Source organism: Triticum aestivum, chromosome 4D (genome assembly GCF_018294505.1).
Source record: "Triticum aestivum cultivar Chinese Spring chromosome 4D, IWGSC CS RefSeq v2.1, whole genome shotgun sequence".
Taxonomy (NCBI): Eukaryota; Viridiplantae; Streptophyta; class Magnoliopsida; order Poales; family Poaceae; genus Triticum; species Triticum aestivum.
The window spans coordinates 401846393-401858560 of record NC_057805.1 but is presented as its reverse complement, the minus strand read 5'-3'; positions in this window follow the sequence as shown (position 1 = coordinate 401858560).

Here is a 12168-nt window from a genome sequence, read left to right as displayed (position 1 = left end):
GAACGAGGGAGTAATCATCAGCACGCTGCTGCCAAGCGTTCATAATGTCTTGGTTCTCAGGGATTGGTGCTTCACCTAGCGGTGTTTCTAAGACATAATCTTTCTTGGCTACTATGAGGATGATCCTCAGGTTCCGGACCCAGTCCGTATAGTTGCTGCGATCATCTTTCAGCTTGGTTTTCTCTAGGAACGCGTTGAAATTGAGGACAACATTGGCCATTTGATCTACAAGACATAGTGTAAAGATTTTGGACCAAGTTCATGATAATTAGGTTCATCTAATCAAATTTTTAATGAACTCCCACTCAGATAGACATCCCTCTAGTCATCTAAGTGAAACATGATCCGAATTCAACTAGGCCGTGTCCGATCATCACGTGAGACGGACTAGTCAAGATCGGTGAACATCTCCATGTTGATCGTATCTTCTATACGACTCATGCTCGACCTTTCGGTCCTCCGTGTTCCGAGGCCATGTATGTACATGCTAGGCTCGTCAAGTCAACCTAAGTGTATTGCGTGTGTTCCGAGGCCATGTCTGTACATGCTAGGCTCGTCAACACCAGTCGTATTCGAACGTTAGAATCTATCACACCCGATCATCATGTGGTGCTTCGAAACAACGAACCTTCGCAACAGTGCACAGTTAGGGTGAACACTTTCTTGAAATTATTATAAGGGATCATCTTACTTACTACCGTCGTTCTAAGCAAATAAGATGCAAAAACATGATAAACATCACATGCAATCAAATAGTGACATGATATGGCCAATATCATCATGCTCCTTTGATCTCCATCTTCGGGGAACCATGATCATCTTCGTGACCGGCATGACACCATGATCTCCATCATCATGATCTCCATCATTGTGTCTTCATGAAGTCGTCACGCCAACGATTACTTCTACTTATATGGCTAACGCGTTTAGCAACAAAGTAAAGTAAATTACATGGCGTTATTCAATGACACGCAGGTCATGCAAAATAATAAAGACAACTCCTATGGCTCCTGCCGGTTGTCATACTCATCGACATGCAAGTCGTGATTCCTATTACAAGAATATGATCAATCTCATACATCACATATATCATTCATCACATCTTCTGCCCATATCACATCACATAGCACTTGCTGCAAAAACAAGTTAGACGTCCTCTAATTGTTGTTGCAAGTTTTTACGTGGTTTGTAGGTTTCTAGCAAGAACGTTTTCTTACCTACGTATGACCACAACGTGATTTGCCAATTTCTATTTACCCTTCATAAGGACCCTTTTCATCGAATCCGTTACGACTAAAGTAGGAGAGACAGACACCCGCTAGCCACCTTATGCAACTAGTGCATGTCAGTCGGTGGAACCAGTCTCACGTAAGCGTACGTGTAAGGTCGGTCCGGGCCGCTTCATCCTACAATGCCGCCGAAACAAGAAACAACTAGTAGCGGCAAGAAGAATTGGCAACATCAACGCCCACAACTTGTTTGTGTTCTACTCGTGCATAGTAACTACGCATAGGCCTGGCTCATGATGCCACTGTTGGGAATCGTAGCATAATTTAAAATTTTCCTACGCTCACCAAGATGCATCTATGGAGTCTACTAGCAACGAGGGGAAAGGAGTGCATCTACATACCCTTGTAGATCGCGAGCGGAAGCGTTCCAATGAACGTGGATGACGGAGTCGTACTCGCCGTGATCCAAATCACCGATGACCGAGTGCCGAACGGACGGCACCTCCGCGTTCAACACACGTACGGTGCAGCGACGTCTCCTCCTTCTTGATCCAGCAAGGGGAAAGGAGAGGTTCATGGAGATCCAGCAGCACGACGGCGTGGTGGTGGATGTAGCGGCTCTCCGGCAGGGCTTCGCCGAGCTTCTGCAAGAGAGAGAGAGAGGTGTTGCAGGGGAGGAGGGAGGCGCCCAAGGCTGTAGTAGGTTTCTGCCCTCCCTCCCCCCCTTTATATAGGCCCCTGGGGGTGCGCCGGCCCTAGGAGATGGGATCTCCAAGGGGGGGGGGGGCGGCGGCCAAGGGGGGAAAGGGTTGCCTTGCCCCCCAAGGCAAGGGGGAAGCTCCCCCTAGGGTTCCCAACCCTAGGCGCATGGGGGGAGGTCATGTTACTAGACCATGACGAACGTACGAACTATGAGGAAGCGATGATGTGCCCAGATTCCGCGAAATGGCTTGAGGTCATTAAATCTGAGATGGGATCCATGTATGAGAACAAAGTGTGGACTTTGGTTGACTTGTCCGATGATCGGCAAGCCATAGAGAATAAATGGATCTTCAAGAAGAAGACTGACGCTGACGGTAATGTTATTGTCTACAAAGCTCGACTTGTTGCGAAAGGTTTTCGAGAAGGTCAAGGAGTTGACTACGATGAGACCTTCTCACCCGTAGCGATGCTTAAGTCTGTCCGAATCATGTTAGCAATTGCCACATTTTATGATTATGAAATTTGCCAAATGGAGGTCAAAACTGCATTCCTTAATGGATTTCTTAAAAAAGAGTTGTATATGATGCAACCAGAAGTTTTTTTAATCCTAAAGGTGCTAACAAAGTGTGCAAGCTCCAGCGATCCATTTATGGACTGGTGCAAGCCTCTCAGAGTTGGAATATACGCTTTGATAGTGTGATCAAAGCATATGGTTTTATACAGACTTTTGGAGAAGCCTGTATTTACAAGAAAGTGAGTGGGAGCTCTGTAGAATTTCTAATATTATATGTGGATGACATATTGTTGATTGGAAATAATACATAATTTATGGATAGCATAAAAGGATACTTGAATAAGAATTTTTCAATGAAAGACCTCGGTGAAGCTGCTTATATATTGGGCATCAAGATCTATAGAGATAGATCAAGACGCTTAATTGGACTTTAACAAAGCACATACCTTGATAAAGTTTTGAAGAAGTTCAAAATGGACCAGTCAAAGGAAGGGTTTTTGCGTGTGTTACAAGGTGTGAACTTGAGTCAGACTTAATGCCCGACCACTGTAGAAGATAGAGAGAAAATGAAAGTCATTCCTGATGCCTCAGCCATAGGTTCTATCATGTATGCAATGCTGTGTACCAGACCTGATGTGTGCCTTGCTATAAGTTTAGCAGGGAGGTACCAAAGTAATCCAGGAGTGGATCACTGGACAGCGGTCAAGAACATCCTCAAATACCTGAAAAGGACTAAGGATATGTTTCTCGTTTATGGAGGTGACAAAGAGCTTGTAGTAAATGGTTACGTTGATGCAAGCTTTGACACTGATCCGGATGACTCAAAGTCATCCGGATGACTCAAAGTCGCAAACTGGATACGTATTTATATTGAATGGTGGAGCTGTAAGTTGGTGCATTTCCAAGCAGAGCGTCGTGGCGGGATGTACGTGTGAAGCGGAGTACATAGCTGCTTCGGAAGCAGCAAATGAAGGAGTCGGGATGAAGGAGTTCATATCCGATCTAGGTGTGATACCTAGTGCAACGGGCCCAATGAAAATATTTTGTGACAATACTGGAGCAATTGCCTTAGCGAAGGAATCCAGATTTCACAAAAGAACCAAACACATCAAAAGACACTTCAACTCCATCCGCGATTAAGTTAAGGAGGGAGACATAGAGATTTGCAAAATACATACGGATCTGAATGTGGCAGACCCGTTGACTAAGCCTCTTCCAGGAGAAAAACATGATCAGCACCAAGACTCCATGGGTGTTAGAATTATGACAATGTAATCTAGATTATTGACTCTAGTGCAAGTGGGAGACTGAAGGAAATATGCCCTAGAGGCAATAAAAAAGTTGTTATTTATATTTCCTTATATCATGATAAATGTTTATTATTCATGCTAGAATTGTACTAACCGGAAACTTGATACATGCGTGGATACATAGACAAAACACAGTGTCCCTAGTATGCCTCTACTAGACTAGCTCGTTAATCAAAGATGGTTAAGTTTCCTAACCATAGACATGTGGTGTCATTTGATAAGCGGGAACACATCATTAGGAGAATGATGTGATGGACAAGACCCATTTGTTAGCTTAGCATAATGATCGTTAAGTTTTATTGCTATTGCTTTCTTCATGACTTATACAGGTTCCTCCGACTATTAGATTATGCAACTCCCGGACACCGGAGGAATGCCTTGTGTTCTATAAAACGTCACAACGTAACTGGGTGATTATAAAGATGCTCTACAGGTATCTCCGAAGGTGGCTGTTGGGTTGGCATAGATTGAGATTAGGATTTGTCACTCCAAGTACCGGAGAGGTATCTCTGGGCCCTCTCGGTACTTGATACGTCTCCAACGTATCTATAACTTATGTAGTATTCATGGTGTTATTTTATCATTCTTGGATGTTTTACAATCATTTTATAGCAACTTTATTTTGGGACTACCTATTGACCCAGTGCCCAGTGCCAGTTGCTGTTTTTTGCTTGTTTTTTACATCGCAGAAAATCAATATCAAACGGAGCCCAAACACCGAGAAACTATTTTTTGGATTTTTTATGGACCAGAAGGAAACTAATGGGCCAGAGAAGTGCCTGGGGGGTGCCCCGAGGGGGGCACAACCCACCAGGGCGCGCCAGTCCCACCTGGCACGCCCAGGTGGGTTGTGCCCACCTCGGTGGCCTCCCGCACCCCTTCTTTGCACTATAAATTCCCAAATATTCCAAAACCCATCGGGGTTACCCTAGATCAGAAGTTCCGCCGCCGCAAGGCTCTGTATCCACCGAAAACCAATCTAGCTCCGTTTTGGCACCCTGCCGGAGGGGGGAATCATCTTCGTTGGCCATCTTCATCATCCCAGCGGCCACCACGATGAGGAGGGAGTAATCCACCCTCATGGCTGAGGGTTTGTACCAGTAGCTATGTGTTTAATCTCTCTCTCGTGATCTATATCATGGGCTTCGTTGATATAGTCAGATCATATGATGTTTCTCCCCTCTATACTCTTGTTGTGATGAATTGAGTCTTTACCCTTTGATGTTTTGTATTGTCGGATCAAATATTTAGAGATGAGAACACATGATGTATGTCTTGCGGTATGAATACTTGAGGTGACAATTGGGGTATCATATTGATTCACTTGATATGTGTTATGGCATTCAACTCGCAGATTCCCGCGGTGATATTGGGGTAATCTATGCATAGGGGTTGATGCACGTTTTTATTATCTTTTCTGCGATATAAACTTTGGGGTCCTGTTGAGGATATAGACCTTAGAGTCACCCGCCAGGAGGGGCTGGGTTACTCATATGGTCATTGCCAGAAGCCCGGCGCCAAGCTGGAAAACGGTGGGCCAAAGATGGGTTTAAGACCCGGATATGGTTTAAGGCCCGTAGTTACAATCATTATCATAGTAGAACTTGTAGTGCAAGGCAAGGATAGCTGAGAGTCCGAGCTGGACACTCTTATGAGCCGGCCGGGACTCTGAGAGCTGCTGGGCGTCAGCCTCCTTATATAAAGGGACGACCCGGCGGCGGTTTAGGGACAGGAACAATCTGATCGGGAGCCAGGCATAGTGGTTTAGCTCCCTGGTTATCGAAACCCTGATCAATACCACCTCAAACTGGACGTAGGCTTTTACCTTCACCGTAAGGGGCCGAACCAGTATAAACCCTCGTGTTCCTTGTCCCGCTTAACCCCTTCAAGCTTCCTAGTTGCGATGGCTCCACGACTAAGTCCTAGCTCGAGGACATCTGCCGTGACAATTCCACGACAGTTGGCGCCCACCGTGGGGCCAGCGCACGGTGGATTTGAGTTCTTGAAGGGCAGCTTCGAAGGGCTCAAGGGATACGCTGTGGGCCGGATGACCAAGAGTCGTCGCGGCAAGCTCTACATCGACGATGCAAACTGGGGCCCCGACGCCGGCTCAATTGAGTACGGGTACCGGGTCCCCTTCGGCGGAATTCATGTTTTCATTGGCAAGATTGGTGAGCCGGGCCCTGAGCCGGATCTCTGCGCCGATCTCATCGAGACGGCTCAGCGTGCACGACCCGCCCGGGCCCGGCCTGCCTTAAGGCATGCTTTTGTGGGGTGTATCCATGGAGGACTCTCTGATCGATCTGGATCTGGTGATGAGACGGCCGCCGGCTCTGACGGTGAGTCGGCCACCGATGAGTCAAACTCGTTGTATCAACTTCAAGATGGCAGGCTCATGGGTTGTTCCGATGGTGACAGTATTCCGGACCTATTTGAGCCGCCAAGCCGGGTTGGAATCTTTATGGCCGGTGCGCAGCCTGTTCCAGAACCCCGCTGCTGGAGCGGGAAACCCGGTGCCTTCTCCGGCTCAGGTGCTGATGGATCTTACGGACAAGATGACGGCCCTGTTAACCGCCACGGTTGACCCGGCGGATCAAGCTCAGCATGATGCGGAGGTGGCACAGTTAAAGTTGGATCTAGTGAAAGCTAAGGAGGATCTGGCAGCGGAAGGGATCAGGATGGCTGCGGAGAGGGCGGCTCTCGATGCCCAAACTCAGTTGATCCAGGCGCAGTCCTTCCGGCTCACGATGGATCAGAACGCGTCCAATGAGGTCATGAGAAGGAGGCATCAAAAGGCCCAATCTCGACTCCCTCCGGTTTACGATCCACGCAACCTCTTCAACACGCCAGGTGCAGGGTCTAGTAACCCGCCAGGGGTCATAGTGCCCGGGTCTGGAACCCCTATTCAGCCAATAGTGATGGGGCCTCCCCAGGTGCCCCCTGCCCCGCCTCAGTACGTGCCAATACCCCCGGGTCATTATAATAACCCGCTGGAGAACATGGTCGCCGCGGCAGCACGGCTGGCGGCTCTCCCAGTCGACGGCGACTCTCCGACGGCTATTGAAACCCGCCGGGTCAGGGAACTCCTTCAGACAGCACTGGCGCAGCAAGAGGCGTACTCCTACAGCCGGGACAGGATCCACTCGACCCCTCGGCCAGGCCGGAGCCCGAGTTACAGCAGACACATGGTCTCAGCGACCGGCTCAAGTAACGTCCGACGCCATGACCCGCCCCCTGGCCATGGCCCGGTTCATAACGGAGCTTTTCACGCAGCAGACCAGGACAGAGCGCGGCAGGAGGCGGAGCAGGTGCCTCAGTTGACGGCTTACCAGACTCCCCCGGCTTATCCGACGACTTCCGCCGACGTGGGTATCCCTACCAGGACTGGGGGTGTCCCTTGTTTAGTGCCAGCTATCCGCAATGAACGTCTACCCAAGGACTTCAAAGGTCCTAGGAAGGTGCCTAATTACACAGCAGACTTACAACCCGCAGCCTGGATCGAGAGTTATGAGATGGCTATGGAGCTGCTGGAGGTCAGTGAGGCGGCCATGGCTAAGTACTTCACCATGATGTTAGATGGGACTGCCCGCACTTGGTTGAAAGGGCTACCACCGAATTCCATTGGGTCTTGGGCTGAGCTGAAAGCCCGGTTCATCCAAAACTTCAAGGATACCTGTAGGCAATCTATGTCAATTGTGGATTTGACTAACTGCAAGCAGCAGGAGGGTGAGTCTACGACACATTGGGTTCGCCGGGTTAAGGAGATAATACATTCCTCGGATAAGATGGACGCCGGCTCTGCAGTCTTAATGTTGGAGCAGAATTGTCGTTTTGTGCCCCTGAAGATGAAACTCGGGCGGCTTAAGCGCGACTGCAATGATATGGGTACGCTGATGGCGGCTCTTGTCAAGTACGCCGATTCTGATGGTACCAAGGACCCCGCTTCAGATGATGAAAGGACAGGGAAGGGAAAGAAGAACGGCAATGGCAAGGGTCCTCAGCATAACCCGGGGAACCAAGGAGGAGGCAAGCGCAAGGCCGATGGCAGCCTAGAGTTTGTGGCCAACGCCAGCTCACAAGGGAATAACCAGCGACGTAAGGGGAGGCCCCCTCCCCGAGGCGGCGGGTCAGGCCCGACGCTGGAGCAGCTGCTGAATGAGCCTTGTCCAAGGCATGGCTCTAGAGAGAAGCCAGCAACTCATCTATGGAAGGATTGTGCAATCATGAAGGCCTTTAAGAATTACAATGGCCCGGGCGGCGGCTCAGGCGCCGGCGGTTTTCATGGCCCGGGCGGCGGCTCAAATTCTAATCCTCAGAACGGTCAAGGGGGCTTTAATCAGCAGTCTGGCCAGGGTCATCAACAGCAGCAGGGGGGTTATCAGACCAATCCAAAGCAGCTTAGCGGTGGACAGTATCATGTGTTTACCACCAGTCTGTGTAAGCGAGATCAGAAGCTTCATAAGAGGGCTGTGAATGCTGTTGAGCCGGCGGTTCCACGCTACTTGCGGTGGTCTGAGCAGCCTATAGTGTGGAGTAGGGAGGATCACCCTCCCCGGGTGGATAACCCGGGCCACTTGGCCTTAGTGGTGGCTCCTCAAGTGGGAGGATATAAGTTCACTAAGGTGCTCATGGATGGAGGCAGCAGCATCAACATCCTCTATTATGAGACTTTTCGCCGTATGGGGTTGGTTGATAAGAACCTCAGCCAGTCAAACACTATCTTCCATGGTGTGGTACCTGGTAAGTCGGCTTATCCAGTCGGCAAGATCGAGTTGGAAGTGGCCTTTGGAGATGAGAACAACTACAGGGTGGAAAAATTGACCTTTGAGGTGGTCAAGATAAGAAGTCCGTACCATGCTATATTTGGGCGGCCGGCTTACGCCAAGTTCATGGCACGGCCGTGTTATGTTTACTTACAGCTCAAGATGCCGGGTCATAATGGGACCATTACGGTTCACGGCAGCCGGAAGGTGGCCTTGGAATGTGAGGAAGGCGATGCAGCTTATGCAGAATCTGTTTGTGCAACAGAGGAGTTGAAGTTTTACAAAGACAACGTTGACCCAACAGATATGACCTCTCTAAAAAAGCCGACTACGGAGCATGAGCTGGCAATGAAATTTAAGTCGGCTGATGAGACTAAACTTGTTGATTTCACTCCAGGAGATTCATCTCAGTAGTTTAGCATCAGTGCCAACATGGATCCAAAATAGGAAAGCGCGCTCATCGAGTTCATCCGTGAGAATAGGGACATCTTCGCATGGAAACCTTCTGACATGCCAGGTGTACCTAGAGAACTCGCTGAGCACACTCTCAATGTTGATCCGAAATTTAAGCCGGTCAGGCAGTTCCTTCGGCGGTTCAATGAGGAGAGGCGGAAAGCTATTGGTGAAGAGGTGGCCCGGCTCTTGGCGGCCGGGTTTATTGTTGAAGTCTTTCACCCAGAGTGGTTAGCTAACCCGGTGCTCGTGCTCAAGAAGAATGGCACTTGGCGGATGTGTGTGGATTATACGGACTTAAACAAGGCGTGTCTGGCTGATCCTTTTGCCCTCCCCCGTATTGATCAAATTATTGATGCTACGGCAGGTTGTGCGCGCTTAAGTTTCTTGGATGCTTATTCCGGATATCATCAGATTAAAATGGCAGTTAAGGACCAGGAGAAGACGGCATTCATCGCTCCCTTTGGAGCCTTCTGCTATGTGTCTATGCCCTTTGGACTCAAGTGTGCACAGGCGACTTACCAGCGTTGTGTACAGAACTGTCTTCATAAACAGATTGGGCGCAATGTTCACGCTTATGTGGACGATATTGTGGTTAAGTCCATAAAAGAGGAAACCCTGATAGATGATTTAAGGGAAACCTTTGATAATCTCCGGGTCTACAAGATGATGCTTAACCCAGCCAAGTGTGTTTTTGGTGTTCCTGCAGGCAAACTTTTGGGTTTCTTGGTTTCTGACAGAGGCATTGAAGCTAACCCAGAGAAGATCAAAGCCATCACCTCCCTAGCTAAGCCGGCGTGTATAAATGATGTTCAGCGCTTGGCGGGTCGCATCGCTGCTTTAAGCCGGTTTATAAGCCGTTTGGGTGAGAAGGCCATGCCATTATATCAGTTGATGAAGAAAACTGATAACTTTGTCTGGAATGATGCAGCTAATACTGCCTTTGAGGATTTGAAGAAGTAGCTGGCAGAGCCTCCAGTCCTTCCTGCTCCGGTTGATAAGGAGCCCTTATTATTATATGTGGCGGCGAACACACGAGCCGTCAGTGTGGCCATGGTGGTGGAGCGCAAGGAGGAGGGTAAGGAGCATCCGGTTCAGCGGCCGGTTTATTATGTCAGCGAAGTGCTCATTGAGTCCAAGCAGCGGTATCCGCATTGGCAGAAGCTTGTTTATGGTGTATTCATGGCGAGCCGAAAAATTAAGCATTATTTTCAGGGTCATCCCATCACTGTGGTCAGTTCTGCCCCTCTTGGTGATATCATTCAAAACAGAGAGGCCACAGGGAGAGTGTCTAAGTGGGTCATAGAGCTTGGACCTCATGGTCTCAAGTACGTGCCACGCACTGCTGTTAAATCTCAGGCCTTGGTGGATTTCATCAATGACTGGACAGAGTCACAAGTGCCCGAGCAGAAGCCGGATAACACATATTGGACTATTCACTTTGATGGGTCCAGGCAGTTGGAGGGCTCGGGGGCTGGAGTCGTGTTGGCTTCCCCTAAAGGTGACAAGTTCCATTATGTGCTACAGTTATTGTTTCCTTGCACTAACAATGCGGCTGAGTACGAGGCCTTGCTCCATGGTCTTCGGATGGCTAAAGAGATGAGCTTAAGCTGGGTAAGGTGCTTCGGCGACTCAGACTTGGTGGCTCAACAAGTATCAGGAAAGTGGGATTCCAAGGACCCTCTCATGGCGGCTTATCGCCGCGAAGTTGATGCCATTGCCGTCTTCCTTCAGACTTGGGTAGCCGAGGGCGATGTCCGCCGGTCTAACTCGGGGAGGAAAGCCTTGGCCCGGCTCAGCGCGGCGATTGCTCCGGCTCTTGCAGAGGCCCGTCGCAGCTCTTGGATACGTTGAGGCAGAACGGCGAGCCGGCGAAGAACCTCCGCCAGGTGAGTCGGCACCTCGTTGGATAAGGCCACCACAGCTAAGGCACGCTGTGACCCGGTGTAGAGTTGCTCCACCAGGGTGTACACGGCCTTTAGCTTGGTTACCACACTCTGGTTGAGGTTGGCACTTCTGGAACTTGTTTCATAGAACAGGATAAGCCGCCGACAAGGGTGAGTTATGAGGCATCAAAATTTTAAACTGGACGAAAGCCGGCGGATGACTTACCGAAGATTGCAGCAACCATCTGAGACACTTGGCGCTTTAAGCCGGAGAGTTCGGCCGTCTTTTCTGACAGGGCCCTCTCCGCCTGATCAGCCCGGTTCACCAATGCGGCCTTCTCTTCGGCCCACGCCTTCCGCTCAGCGTCGAACTCCGTCTTCAGCTTCTCTTGAGCGGCGATGCTGGACACAAATTTGGCATTTGCCTTCCGGGTCTCCATCTCTTGCATCTTCAGCCGGTTCTTGAGATCAGCAAGGTCAGCCTCTAGCTTCTTGCCAGCAGCCTGCATAAATTTCTGGGTTATGGCATGAACAGTTGCTATATACATTTCAAGTCCCAAGCGTTTTCCAAGCAAAGACACTTGGCACTTGGGGGCTAATGCATATTGAACGTTTCTATCTACAAATGGCCGGTTCAATTGGGTAAGCCGGAACCTAAGTCTACAACATATTCAATCATAAGTCGTCGACTTGGGGCCTAGCATGGTAAAGGTAACTATGCAGTAAGTAAGAGGACAGCAGAATGATACCTCAGATTTCTGCTGGATCTGGTTCACCATGGCAACCTCTGCATCCCGGCTCTTGTGCACTTGGCTGATGTAGCCAGAGACGAGCTCTCCAATGCTCAGGTTGGCGTAGTCGGAGAGGTCCAGGTTCACCCGGCAGGGCTGTAGCAACTCCCCCTTGGCGGAGCACTTGGCCAGTGCGGTAGGTCTCCCCGGCTCAACAAATTTCGTCCGGGTGATTACCACGTCCGGATCATTTGCTAGTTGAGCCGAGCCGGAGGCCTCCGGGTTAGCAGAAGCTTCTGCAGCTGCCTTGTTGGTTGGAGCGGCGGCTTCGGGAGCGGAGGCAGCTGGCGGTTCTTGATCTGCTGCCTCCGGCTCAGGCAACTCCGGCTCTTCGATTGGCTTGGCCTTCTTCGCCCTCTTGGTGAGCTTGGCTTGGGCACTGAAAGGACAGAAACGTTAAGCACAAAAGGGTAAGTAAAGACAAGTATAGCATGAGATGGTTATCATTACCCGGGCGCGGTCTTGAAAGCCGGAAGACTCGACTGCATAGAGTCGCCCGAAGAGGGGGAGGTCTCCTGAT